Raw genomic sequence first — 14772 nt, forward strand, 5'->3', positions numbered from 1 at the left:
CATTATCAACCCGCGCCTAGGGCTTAGCTAGAAGCATCGATCGATATTGTCTTCTGACAATCGATCAATATTTGCGAAAGGTGTATCGATCGATATCCCTATTGGATCATCGATCGACACTTTCTTGTGATCAAAAGACGACAGTTGAGATCCAAGATCCAGTTAGTTAACCAGTGAAACATTGCCATCGCTGATCACTGTGATTAAGTAGTTGAGCTCTAATATATATTGCAAGCAACAATTAGCCTCAATATCATTATAATCCTGATTACCTGAATAGAAACCCTAGATCTAGCAGCCATCCTTCCATCAAACAACTCCCTGCCAAGCTAAACAATAGTCTTGTTCAACTTGTTTACTGTTTACTGCTTTCCTATCTATATTTACTGCTTTATAAACTATTAGCCTAGCTTAATCATAAACTATTAGATCTAATTGGTTCCCTAGCTCCTTGTGAATTCGATCCCTAAGTACTACAACTCGACCTCTTATTTGAGAGAGTATAAATCACTCCTTAGGGTAATTTGAGTGGTATCAAATTTGGCGCCGTTGCCAGGGAGCTTTGATCGCCATTAGATCTTGTCTAGTTAGATTTAGTCTAGGTTTTACTATTGTACTAAAAAAATGATAAAATTGTTTCTTCTGTTTCAGGTACATACATCTTAGTACCAGGAACAATGATGAAGAGAGGATTTCTGGGTTATTCAAAGAAGAAGCCTGCTGATTCACGCATGGTTCCTAAGTCTACGAGGGAAGAATCGATCGACACCCTCCAAGTAGCATCGATCGACAGCGTGAACCAGAAATCGATCGACAACGTACACCATCAATCGATCGCCACCCGACAAACAACAGTGATCGACAGAGCCAATCAACCGCCAAAAACACTGTTCATCCGAACACTGTTCATCTCGGTACTGTTCATCCCAACACTGTTTATATCCCGTCAATCGACACTGTTCATCTCCCGTCGATCGATATTGTTCATCTCCCGTCGATCGACACTGTTCATCTCGCGTCGATCGACACTGTTCATCCTGCGTTGATCGGTATTGTTCATCCCGACACTGTTCATCCGGTGAAAAACGACACCACTTGTTTGGAGACAAAGAAGATCGAAGTGCTCATACTTAAGATCGATGAGAATGGGATGTTAAGAGACGAAAAAGATCGCACTCGCAACACCACATGACAATTGATTAATACTCAGGGTGCGGTGCTGTGATCCCTGATGTAATTGTTGTTGCTGAGATGAATGACTTTAACTTGAGCCGAGAGTGGTATGATTGGGTAGGTCAAGATCCCTTTCAGGGTCTTCCTCACCAAGATCCCAGAGAACACATCGAAGAGCTGGAGGATCTCGTGTCAAGGAGTGAGCATAATGAAGTGTCTGAATACCACATGCTCTGCAAGATCTTCCCTTATTCTATCTCTGGGGATTCATTCAGATGGTTCAGTCAATTGCAACCAAGATCTCTAACCAGCTGGGATGACATTGAAAGAGCCTTCCTTTACAAATTTCTTGATGATGCTGAAGCAAGTCAAGAAAAGGAGAAAAATGATAGATGGGACATGTTCTTGGCATCGTTAGATGATGAGTATATGATTCCAGTAAAGCTGCTCGACGACTTTTTGGCAAATAGGGATGAACAATATGTGTCTAGAGAGCTGAGCAGAGTAGAGGAAGCTGGTACTGAAGACGCGACCTCAACGTCGACCGACGGCAGGACCTAAACGTCGACCGATGGCAGGACCTCAACGTCGATCGACATCATAACCTCAACGTCGATCGACATCACGACCTCAACATCGATCGACGGTACGACCTCAGAATCGATCGATGGTACGACCTCAGAATCGATCGCCCACACAATCCCATCATCAATTGATGGATATTCCTGTTTTTGATCGAGAGCACTTGAAATCTTTGAAAGTTTGAGTTGTCCTGAGGACATCGTAGACTCGGCACAGAAGAACACTGATGTATCAAGTTGTTATTCTGACCTAGATGTAGACAGAGATATCATCATGGAAGATTTCTTGGAGCTAGAAGAGTTCTTGGAATTGGAGGATGGAGGAAAGCTTGAAGACTTGGATTCAAGTAGGGAAGTTACTATGGAAGACTTCTTAGAGTTGGAGGAATGGCTTGAAGATATGGATCAAAATTCGAAGAAGAAGCTTGATGACGATCAGTATACTTCGAGAGGAGATTTGGAAACTTCAAAGGCTAGAATCGATCGGCACCAACCTGATGAGATTGATCGACAACCACCCCACATCATCGATCTACACCCACCCGACATCGATCGACACCGCCAACCACTTATTGATCGACACCGCCAACCACTTATTGATCGACCCCATTGCTAGACCTTCCGCCAGGGTGTATAATTGAGATGGAACCAATTGAGGAGAGGATGTACATGTCTAAAACCTCACACCTTGTTGTCCCTAGACATCAGACACCACCTATCTGGATAGAAGAAGCTGCTGGGCTTCACAAAAGAGTGAAGAGGTTACATGATCCTGTGAAGATTGTGGTTCCATGCACTGTATTTGAAGCTGAATCTCCTATTCCACCTGATAGACGTATGCAATTTAGTTCTTACATTGAGGTTTTGGATGATCATCAGCACGTAGTAGTTTCTAAGAGAGGGTTGCGATTTAGAGATGAAGTCGATAAGGTCCCCGCAGATGCAACATCAATCGACACCGACCAGATACCATCGAACGACATCAACAAGCTGGCATTGATCAACACTACCACTTCATCGTCGATCGCGTATCAGAGCAGAAGGAGTTCGATGTGTGTGGAAATCTTAGGGATGTAGATACCACCACGCGATCAGACAAGTCTGGGGGAAAGAGGAGGAGGAAATGGAAGAAGAGAAAAAGGATCAAGGGTGGTCCTCAGGTATCATTGACTCCTCACTTCTCAGATTGTGTCAGGAAATCCAGAGTGCTCAGCAGATGCTTCTCACATCCATTTGCAAAGCTTCGAGCACTCCTTCTTGCTGAGATAATAGACAAAGAAGAGAAGTCTATGGAGGAGGCTTTCACACAAGAATAATAAAGCTTCAGAGAGTAGACATTGAGACTTGTTTGGAGCATGTTCTCGTTCTCATTCTCATCCGGACTAAATCAGATCTCCAAAGTCAAGCTAATGACTTAAAATAAGGCTGAGTGGGAGGCAACCTACTGTTAGGTTTGTTTTAAATTTAGTTGTATTTTCATTTATTATTGATTCTTTGTTTTCTAGTGATTTCAGGTAAAAAAAAAAGAGACGGATGAACAGTAACGACGGTACTGTAGAAACCGTACTGTAGCAGAGGCACTGTAGCATCGATTGACACTGTAGCAATTAAATCGATCGACACTGTAGCAAGCAAATCGATCGACACTGTAGCAGAAAATCGGGAGTTACTATAGTAGTGGCACTGTTGCAGCCACTGTTCATCGAAAAAAAAATTGAAATGTATTTATTAGTTATCTATTACTAACTTGTTGTGTTTTATTTATGTTAGGCAAAAGGAAAAGATCCGAGGAAGACGAGTTTGCAAGAGGATCGACGATGGCTGCGCAGCATTGATTGACAGAGCATCACTAGCATCGATCGTTCGCCACTTAAATGTGTCGATCGACAGAGCTTCGAGAGTATTGATCGCCACTTAACTGTGTTGGTTGACACTCACATCAACGTCAGGTATACCGGGTTTTTCCTTGTTACATATTGTCCTTATGATTTATTTCTCCACCAATCTTCGACTGTATAACACTGGTCACAGTGTTGTTTAAGTCTGGGGGAGGTTCTACTAATATTGTGTTTTAGTTAGTTATTTAAAAAAAAAGATCCGAGTAGACGATTCCTCAGCATATCGACCGATGAGACCATGTCGCTATCAGTCGACTGCACTTCATCAACATCGATCAATTGTCACTTCATTGTGTCGATCGACACAGAGAAGGTTATCGTTCTTACTCGTTAAATTATGTACTTATGTAAATGTTATTACCATAACTCCGACTGGATATACATTGAGGCAATGTAATTTAAGTCTGGGTAGATGTTTACTGATATTAGTGTGTTCATGAGTCTTATCAAAATGTTTTCAAAAGAATTTTATTGAGTCAAGAAGGGGATAATGAACTTATTAGATTTTTTTTTGTTATCTAACCACTCTTTAACACCATTCTAGATTTACTGATTGCAGATAATACTAAAGATACTAAAGTGGATCAACCTGTCAACTATTCACACTTGTTGAGATTGTTTGAATGAACCAAAGCTGACCTCCAACTCTAAACCTCACACAACTGCTTGTCTTGGGGCTTGGTATACATGGGATCGGATTCTTCAAACAAGTCTGGAAGGTAAAGCCTTGTGTAGATTTATTACTTTTTCTCTCTCTATTTCGATCCTAGATTTATAGGTAGATATATTTATTTTCAAAAAAAAAAGAAAAAAAAAGAAAGAAAAAAAAAGAAAAAGAAAAAGAAAAAAAATAAAATAATAGGTGTTAGTTAGGTGGAATCCGAACAGGACGTGGTGGCTACAACCATTAAGGTTTGCTTTATAAGGATTCCAACAAAAAGATTCGAACAAGACTTGGTGGCGGCAATCTTCAATGCCCGATTCATATGAATTCTTGGATATAAGTCAAAAAGAAGTGAACAGGACTTGGTGGCAACCACCATTAAGGCTTGATTCATGGAAGTCTGTCCAATCTTGGTCAATGATCTTGCAATATAAGCAGACTTTGACTAAAGAGAGAAATTAGTAGAGAAAAAAGATATGAACTAACTTTTACCTGCAAGTCCAGATACTTGTTTGAAAATTCTTGCATCATGTGATCGATACTCCCAAGGTAAAGTCTACACTTTTATTTATGTTAAGAAATGAGGTTGGTAGAGGGGAAAGTCAGACAAGATTTGCTAAGTTGTTGGCTAGGTGAATTTGGTTGCTAAGCTAGAATATGGTATAATGTGCTTTTGTGATTAGGACTTCTTAGATGTGGATTGTAATATTGTAGAGGTTAAAATTCTAAGATTTAAATCATGCGAGTGCCTGCTGTTTTCAAATCTCTGTCAGAGAGACTGTCTGTTTGTTTTGCTTGAGGACAAGCAAAAGGGTAAATTTGGGGGAGTTTATAGACCATGGATTTTACCCACTTTTAGCCATGGTCTATAAGTGTTTTAATATATACTTACTACTATATATAGTCTATTTAGAGTATTTGCAGGTTCAGGTACATTCTGGAGAAATATGGTGATTTTAGAGTCTTTTGAGGTGCAGAACTGCACAAACGTGTCAGATGTCTAGCTATGAATGGAGACCTTCCGACCGTTAGATTGAGCTCATATTCGGACACAAGATATAACTCCGAGTTAGATTTCCAATTCCATCAGGTTGAGGTAAATCAGCATCCTGTAGCAGAAGTTATGCCCATTTTACTGAAGAGTGGTCAGTCTGCCTCGCGAGAGAAAGCTGTCGAGAAGAGGAACGTATGTCGATCGATGCAGAACTCTTGACATCGATCGATATGGATGGAAGAATGCGGGCCGAGCATATTTTATGATCGACTGAAGCCCAGAAGCAACCCCAAATTACCAGAATACCCTTGGACGACAAGAAACCCTATTTATGTTATTTCTAAGCCATTGTTGACGGCTACACGCTATCTAAGCTTTATGTGATTCATTGTTCTTAGTTAGGAGAGAAGAGAGGAACTCCTTCAGAGTCCTCTTGGAACTCCATTGTTTTGGTTTTATATTATTTATGCTTTTCATCTATTCATCTATGATTTATGTGACAAACTTCACGTCTGAATAAATCCACCTGGTAGATTTAGGGTTCAGATAGGATGAGGGATTAGCCAAAAACATATAACTGCTAAGTTGTGATATTCATTGATTGATTGTTCTTAATGCTTGTTCTAACCTTGCTAACTAGAATATTGAACCTAGGAATTTGCATGTGTCAAGCATCCTTGATCATCATGTCCTGAATCTAATCTGTCATGCTAGGACTGCTAGAGAGATGCTAACCGCTGATCTAGGAGACTAGTGAAAATTATCAACCCGCGCCTAGGGCTTACCTAGAAGCATCGATAGATATTGTCTTCTGATAATCGATCGACATTTGCGAAAAGTGTATCGATCGATATCTCTATAGGATCATCGATCGACACTTTCTTGTGATCAAAAGATGACAGTTGAGATCCAAGATCTAGTTAGTTAACTAGTGAAACATTACCGTCGCTGATCACTGTGATTAAGTAGTTGAGCTCTAATATATCTCGCAAGCAACAATTAGCCTCTATATCATTATAATCTTGATTAACTGAATAGAAACCCTAACATTCTTGCTAAGAGTAAGGCGAGAGCTGATCTAGTGACCTAAGTGAGCACATTCAGTTTACGTTTGATCAATAGCGTCGATCGATATTCAAATAGAATAATCAGTTTACGTTTCGAATAGTGCATCAATCAATATTCATATAGAATCATCAATCGACACTGGTCAATAGATGAACCTAGAAAGCGAGAGCCTAGTGGTTCGTTTATAAGTGCTGAGCTCTAGAATATCATGCATGCAACTTGTTAGGCATCTATAGGATTATAATTCCAAATTTCCTGAATAAAAACCCTAAGTCTAGCTATTTCCTTTTAAGCACCAAACCTCAACCAACCAATCGAGTAATTACTTGCTCAACAACTACAACTTTACATTTAAATCATTAAACCACCTTACTTAACAAATCCAATTAGATTTATTAGGTTCCATAGCTCATGTGGATTTGATCCCTAAGTACTACAATTGAACCTCTTATTTGAGAGAGTAAAATCACTCCTTAGGGTAATTTGAGTGATATCAACCACCACCGGCGGAAATCATCGAGATCTCATCAGACAGCATGGTGGCCATCAACATTGTCGACATCAGTTCCCGAGAAACCAGTCCATGGATCCCAATGCCAGCTTGGAGTCTAGCATTCTCACTTGGAGGATCTATTGATTTCAGCTTGGAAAGTATTGGGCATTCTTTTGACCATTACTACAAGTACCATTACTCGCCAATGCCAATGGAGTCATCACCAACCAATCCGGAAGTTGGAACAGAAGCAAGGGAAGTGGACATGGAAGTTCAACAAGAAAACGAAAGGGAAGTTCAGATGATGGAGGGTACTCAGAATGGGATGACCAGAACAAGTGGAGCTCTAGGAAGACAAGTGGAAAAAAGAGGTACTAGTGGAGGACCAGCATCAAAGGTTAAAGACTCTCGCGACATTCCAACCGGGAAGGAATGCAATGTGTGTGGAGCAGGTGACCATCATACTTGGGCGTGCACCAGGATTAGGAGTCAGCCGGACTTGAATGCTTACCTGATCTGCAGGCTGCAGCTCGTGTGAAACTCGTGGAAACTTCGTCGCAGATTGTCCAATGACCAGCGTGATCCAAAATGTACCCATCTCCGTCTTTCCCCCTGCCAGCCCTGCTCGATCAGCCTCATCTGCAACGGGAGGATCGAACCGTAGAAACCGTGGCCATTCTAGTAACCCTCGTCGTTGAGCTCGTGGGAGCTAAGGTAGGTGGGTACTGATCCTTCTCTTTGCGTGTTGTGGCTGTTGTCTTGTTTTGTTGCTGTGTTGCGTGTGCAACCTTCTTTGTTGTAGCGTTGAGGACTGTGTGTCCAGGGTAGCAAGTGTTGTTTAGTGTGTAGACCTTGCTAAATTGAGGTAGTTAAGCTTCGCTTTAGGGAACCTTGTTTAGTTTAGGAGACAGTGAACCCTAGAGTTTAGGAAGCCGGCCCTTATTTATAGCCATGACATGTTTTGTAAGTGGATGTGGTGTCGAAAGAACACAAACCTTGACAAGGTGTACTCAAGAAGACTCATGCGTGCATGAAGAAAATCTAGAACCAGAGGCGACAATGGTAAATACCAGCAGCGAGTATGCAAGACCAAAGCAATCAGTGGTCGAACTAGTGAAGAAGCAACCGAGACAGTAATGGAAGCGTGAAGGCTAGAGTGTATGGTGTATTTGGAATGGTGATGTCTTAAGGAGTCAAAGTTGTTGAAGAGCAAAAAGCCGAAGTGTCAGAGAAGAGATGTCAAATTGAAGACCAATCCAAAGAAGTCTAGTGGTAAAGCCAAAACGGTGTGAAGCCAAGAGAAAGAATGTGATGAGAATAGAAGATGAAGCCTAATCAGGTGTAAGACCAGAAGAGGATGAGAGGAGTTGAAGATGAAAGCCCAAACAAGGAGGTACTATGGTGCCGAAGATCAAAATGAAGTCGTTTCCAAGGAGGAGAGTGATAAACCATGGATTTGACCCACTTTTATCCATGGTTTATAAGTGTTTTAACTACCAGTTATTACATTATAGAGTCTATTTAGAATATTTATAGGATCAGGAGTGATTTGGAGAGAAGTGACGATTTTGGAGCATTTTGGAGATATTTGGAGCAAGCACCTGAGATGACCATCGAGCTTGACCATCGGTGATCGATGTCAAGACATGAACATCGATCGACAGCGAAGCGCGCAGAAAGTCCGTTTGGCCACAGCCGACTTGAAGCCCAAGTCTTCACCAATTTACAAGATTACCCATGACGAGTTTTAACCTAATTATATAAAATTTGCCACCATGTTAGAGGCAAAGGAGGGTTTTTTCTGTGTTTTCTTGTTTTATTATTTTCACAGCAAGGTTTTCGAGAATTTTGATAGATTGGAGAGAAGATCCAAAATTATAATTTGTGATTGGAACTCCATTAATATCTATTTACTATTCTAATGAAGTTTTCTAACCTAATTGATGTTATGAATTGCTTAGCCTTGTCTGAGTAGTTCCATTGTTAGATTTAGGGTTTATATAGGTTAGGAGGGATTAGCCCCAACTATAGATTGCTGAGTTGTGGTAATTGTCATTAGGGTTGTTCATTAATGCCTGTTTCTATATTAGCTACATAGAACTTGCCCTAGGATTGATTGATAAAAGCGAGAGTTTCATTCTCATTCTGAAAACATTCTAACTGAGCTAAGTTTCTTAAAATGAGTAAGGCGAGAGCTGATATAGTGAGTTTTGTAAGCTGTCATTCAACCCGCGCATAAAGCTTAACTAGAAGCGCGTTGATCGATATCATTATTAAATAATCGATTGACGGAGTGAAAGGTGAATCGATCGATATCCCTATAGGATCATCGATTGACACTTTCTAATTGATCGACAAACGATAGTTGAGATCATTAGATCTAGTTAATAGACAAGTCCAAACATGCGAAAGCTGATAGACTTGTTGACTAAGTAGTTGAGCTTTACATTTTCATGCATGAAACTCATTAGGCATATGTAGGATTATAATCCCAAGTTTTCTGAATAAAAACCCTAAGTCTAGCTATTTCCTTTTAAGCACCAAAACCTCAACCAATCAATTGAGCAAACACTTGCTTCATAAAAACTGCAATTTACATTTAAATCATTAAAACATCCTACTTAACAAATCATATTAGATTTCTTAGGTTCCCTAGCTCCCTGTGAATTCGATCCCTAAGTACTACAACTTGACCTCTTATTTGAGAGAGTATAAATCACTCCTTAGGGTAATTTGAGTGGTATCAGGGAGACGAGAATGGAAGTTCCGTGTGAAGAAATTGTGGAGTTGATCGTATGACAAGCTGCAGTTGTGATGTGAGTAGAAGGTGGTAGAAGAGTTTAGTATCAAATGGTGGTATCAGTAGTAAAAAAAAAAAGAAGAAGCGGATGGTAGAAGCAGATAGTTACATCGACAACAGAGAACCAAAGAACAGATCGAGGAAGCCGAAGCAAAATTCAGAAGGTGCTACCAGAAGATGGAAGTACCTTGTGAATTCGGGGACGAATTCATTTAAGGAGGGGAGAATGTAATACCCCTGGTCAAGGGCATCAATCAAGTCAACGACTTAGGATCGACCAAAATTTGAAGTATTATGCTATATAGAGTTATGACTAGAGGTTCGGTCAAGGAATTTTGAAGAACGGTCGAGCAAAAATCAGATTTGATCGCAGAGATAGGATCTGAGCTACGAAAGGGTCATGGTCGAGCATGGAGAATTTCCAAAGTCGACGATTCAAGTAAGAGTTAATCTCAATCATCATGATGGGTTAGTAGAAGACATTTGGTCGAATCAGAAACATGTTTGTACGGGCCCATAAGGAGATGGTGCATAGAGCTTCCAGAGATGGTCTATGCAGAGGTTTGGTAACGGTCAAAAGACGAAGGTGGCTACTATGAATCCAGGAGTTAGGGAGTCAATCTAGAACCTTATTTAAGGTATTTGAAGACATATTTGAGAGTTTGGTCAAGACAAAACCAAGATGGTCCGTAGGAAGACCAAGATAGGCCCGAGGAGAACGGGTTTGGCCGACATGGTCGAAACGAGCTAGTTATAGGCAAAGGAAGCCAAATAGAGTTGTGCAAACTTGGGAAAAAAGTTCAAAGGGATGTTTCACACATTTCCTCAACTTTTGGAAATGGTCATCTCAGATGTCAAAAGTCAACTAAAGTCAAAGGAGAGAGAATGAACCCCATTTGTCAATATAACCCATCCGATCAACCGATAGCAGCATGCCACGTGGAAGCGACCAAATTCTTTCAATCCTGGACATGGTGTGATATAAAGCAAGGGATTTTATGGTGAAGAAATCAGGGGCAAAAGACATCTTGAGAGCAAGAAGACATGGAGATACCATTTGTTCCCGAAATAGACTATAATTGGTAATGGGAGCTATGGGCTGAAGAAAGGCTTTTCTACATGAAAACCACGACATCTAAGTTGTATTTTGGACCCAGGAGAAGTATTGGATTGGGCTGGAGCACAAAAAAAAACAGATTAGAAGATTGAAGACCCAAAGGTGCCAAAATGGGTCATTTTTGCTGTTTGGTTAAGGGAGGAGAAGGCTAATGGAAACTTGTCAGGCACGAAAACGTCCATACAGTGGTTCTTCCTCTACACACTGGGGTCTACAGGAGCAAGGGAGAGAAGCCTAAGGAGTAGGTTTCACATGTGTTAGCCTTAAAGGCCATTTTGGAGCTAAAAAGTGTTGAGGTGGAAACCAAACTTGGGAATCAAGTTTCGTTCTGATTTTTGGTACAGAGAACCTACTTTGGAAGGTGGTTTAACTTCTAGAATATGGTACATAAATGGTTTGATTCAGAGATTTGCATGCATGAGTGCTTTTGGAGTGTATTTTGGTGACAAGTGGAACTACACATGTCAAGTGTTTCCACCCCACTCTTTGGCTATAAAAAGGATCCTTAGGATGTGTTTTAGAAGTTTAGAAACCAGCTGTGCCTTCTCTCTCAGTCGGTCTTATGGTTTGTTCTTGAGAGAGAAAATTTCTAAAACAGATAAAATTTTATGAGCGTGTGAGAAGAGTATAGGAGGCCTTTCCGTGTGTTGATCCTTGTCCTAGGGTATGTTGTGCTGTGCTTGGAAGGGTGGTAAGACCTTAGATTTTGAGTTTGTAAGTTCCTTTCCTCTTTTATCCTTAAGTCTCTTTTTGATCGGTTTTAGCGTGAACCTTAGATCTTTTGCTTTTGGAGGTTTTGTGCGGCTTGTGAAGACCTATATGGGTTCCCTTTGTGTGTATGTGTGTAAGTGTTATATGTTGCTAACCATGTGTGTGTGCAGGTTGGAGGGCTTCAAACGTGAGGGTTCTTGAGCTTGAATCGCCTTTGCGGTTTATGTGTGTGTGTATGGGAGTTGGTAAACCCCATACTTGAGTGTTTAATTATATTTCATAATATAGTTATGAGTAGGCATATCATGTCTTATTGTTGTGAACATGGTCATCTAGGGGTGATGCCATGATTGATATGCATTGTGTTGTTAAGTGGTTAGATTACATGCATGCATTGTTAGTTTTGTAGTTGCATATGTTTTGGAGTTGTGTAGCATGTAGATTTGAGTGGAACTCTCTCATGCCGGTTCATATGTATTGCATGTAGTGTAGTTGGGGTTGCATAGAGATTTGAGTGAGACTCTCTCTTATGTCGGGTAGTTGTTTAGTGTGTCGCTCACTTGAGTCGTTTTATTTTGAGTCTAGACCAAGTGTTGCATGGAGGTTAGAAGTGGAGCTTCCTCATGCTAGTTGTGTTGTGTGTTTTAGTCTAACTAGTGCGAGTGTGTGTTTGTGTCTTGCATTCAGTCTAGATGCGCGTCACATGGAGGTTAGAGGTGGAGCTCCCTCATGCTAGTTGTGTTGTGTTGCATCTAGACTAGCGCTTGTGAGTGTGTGGCCGTCTCGGAGTTAGATTGGGAGAAGCCTAATTCTCCAGTGGTGGAGTGACCTACTCTCCACGGCTTGTCACGTGAAGTGGGTCGCACCCATGGACAAGCGCTGCATGACGATGCGGCCCGGGTTAGATTGGGAGAAGCCCAATTCCCGAAGTGCTATTTTCCGGACATGTGACTTTGGTGTTTGTGGTCGGGAGTGTTCAGGGTGGAGAGATAGCACTCCGTGGTGTGAAGGGATCCCGGGATGTGTAGCATGAGGCTCCGTCCTTCAAGTGTTTTGTTTTTGGTGGAGTCGAGTCTAGGATTGAGTTTAGATTGTCGTGGAGTTTGTATTTAGGTCTCGGGATGAGACTAGGGAGTAGAGTCATTGCATTACATTCATGTTTAAGTCATTGCATTGCATTCATGTTTAAGTTATTGCATTGCTTTAAGTTGTTTCACGTTTACTCTTCCGCGTTTCATTCTGTTTATTGCTTGTGTTTGAGCAGAGGTGAGGGGTCGTTGTTGTTGTGTGTTTGGGAACTCACTGAGTAATCTATGATTGCTCATTCCCCCCCCCCCCTTTTCTTTGCAGGTAACCGTAGAGGGTCGGGCGTTTGCGGGGTGTGGAGGATGACAAGGAGAAAGATGTTTATGTTTTCACTCGTTTTTATTTTCATGGGTACCCGTTTGACTCGTTATTTTCTCTTTGTTGTTGTATTTGAGGACCTTAGTCGAGTTTCTGACTTTGCAAAATAAATAAAAGTATGTTTCTTTAATAAAATCACTGTAGAACGCTGATATATAGTTTTGTCTGAACTTAACACAACTCTCAACCGAGGTACGGGTTTGCAAGCCTTAGGCTGAGGTCGAGAGGGACGGTATCATGGACGGACTTGTCGAGACTTTTAAATTGTGTAGAGTTTTGGCCTGACTGACTGCAGTACTCGTCAAAATTGTGGCGCTTCCGGGACGTTCCGGGTTAGTCTGGCCTAGGACGGTTTGGGGGTGCTACAGGCGGTCCCTGGGACCGAACCCAGAGTGCCTCCTAGCGGGGAGCCAGAGGCCGGTGTCCTGCCTGGGGTCTGGAGAAATTCAATACCTGAGTATTTTTCCCAACAACAGTGCGGATCAGAAATCGATTGACACTCAAAAGGTGGAATCGATCGACAATAGTCCAGGAGATTGGGAACATGACAACTACAATCCCACCATGGCGGTACACACTGCGATACCCACCGGAGATACACTGCATACAGAGGAGTATGATGAGGATTACAAGGAGGAACAAGCTACAAAGTACATATATATTCGTACTGAGGAAGATATACTTCTCTACCATTCCTTTTGGCAAAGGAATGTGACATCGATCGACGGAAACATTCCACCATCGATTGACACTCATCATCATCAAACAAACCGCAAACGAGCATCGACTGACATTCTACTACCGATCGATCGAAACTAGAGTCGACCATGCATGAGAAGGAGATTTGTCAATTGGCAGTTGGGCAGATGATCGCTATCATGAGAACTATGCAGCAGAGACAACAGTACATGAGCCAGGAGCAGATGAACCCCATGAAGGTTTCACAACTGAGGAGCTACTTAACCACCAGGAACACTCATATACGGATTCAGTTCCTGCAGAAGCTTGTGGAAGAGGGATCTGTTTCTATCATCCTTACTCTTGAGCTAACCACCCATCGATTGACATCAACATTCCATCATCGATCGACAACCATCTAAAACCACCATCCACTGTAAGCGAAAAAGCTAAACATGATAATAAGTATCTAACACAGGATGAGTTCGGTATTTTCAGGGACCCAGATGCCTATGCAAGAGCAATGGATGGACATGCACTGCACATATCCAAAGAGGACATTGCAGACATTCTTCAGATGTCTAATGGAGCAGACAATCTCTTCCTGCAACAACGTAACATTCAGAGCACCAGCAGAGGGTTAGAAACGAGTTCTATGACACAGCTGGTGGAGTAGACAATTGTTTCAAGCAGAAGTATCGACATCATACTCGACCGTCGATCGACATTATTGGCGAAAAATACTCAGGTATAGAATTCCTGCAGACCCCAGGCAGGATACCGGTCTCTGGGTCCCCGCTAGGATATGCCCCGGGTCCCCGCTCGAAAGTATTCTGGGTCCGGGTCCTAGGGACCACGCCCTTCCTCCGGGAAAGGAAAACTTCCGATAAGGAGAACCTTCCATATTTCGGAATATAGAAGAGTTTAACCTACTCAAACCGACTAAGGTAGACCTAAAACAACTATATAAGGGGAGCCTAAACCCTAGGGCAGGCGATCGACACTTCGCCACCTCTCTTCTTCTTTCAATCGAGTTGCTAAAGCACCTCTCCCAGGACCGGTCACTAAGCCTACAGCCAATGCTATATCTCTTGCTATGGCTCTTAGCTCAGGGTGGCCCTTGATTATCAAAAAGGGGAGCAAAAAATGAGCTGATCCTAAGTAATCGTTGTTGTTCATTGGATTCTGGAT

At 41.7% G+C, this 14772-nt stretch overlaps 1 long non-coding RNA gene across 1 annotated transcript; it reads left to right on the top strand.

Moving 5' to 3' along the window:
* The first annotated feature begins 8724 nt into the window (after nucleotides 1-8724).
* Nucleotides 8725-13967, top strand: LOC125590710. Its single transcript, XR_007326714.1, has 3 exons — nucleotides 8725-11502; nucleotides 11670-11744; nucleotides 12850-13967. It is a non-coding gene; the product is annotated as an uncharacterized LOC125590710 (long non-coding RNA).
* The last annotated feature ends 805 nt before the right edge of the window (nucleotides 13968-14772 follow it).

This window comes from Brassica napus, chromosome C7 (genome assembly GCF_020379485.1).
Source record: "Brassica napus cultivar Da-Ae chromosome C7, Da-Ae, whole genome shotgun sequence".
Taxonomy (NCBI): Eukaryota; Viridiplantae; Streptophyta; class Magnoliopsida; order Brassicales; family Brassicaceae; genus Brassica; species Brassica napus.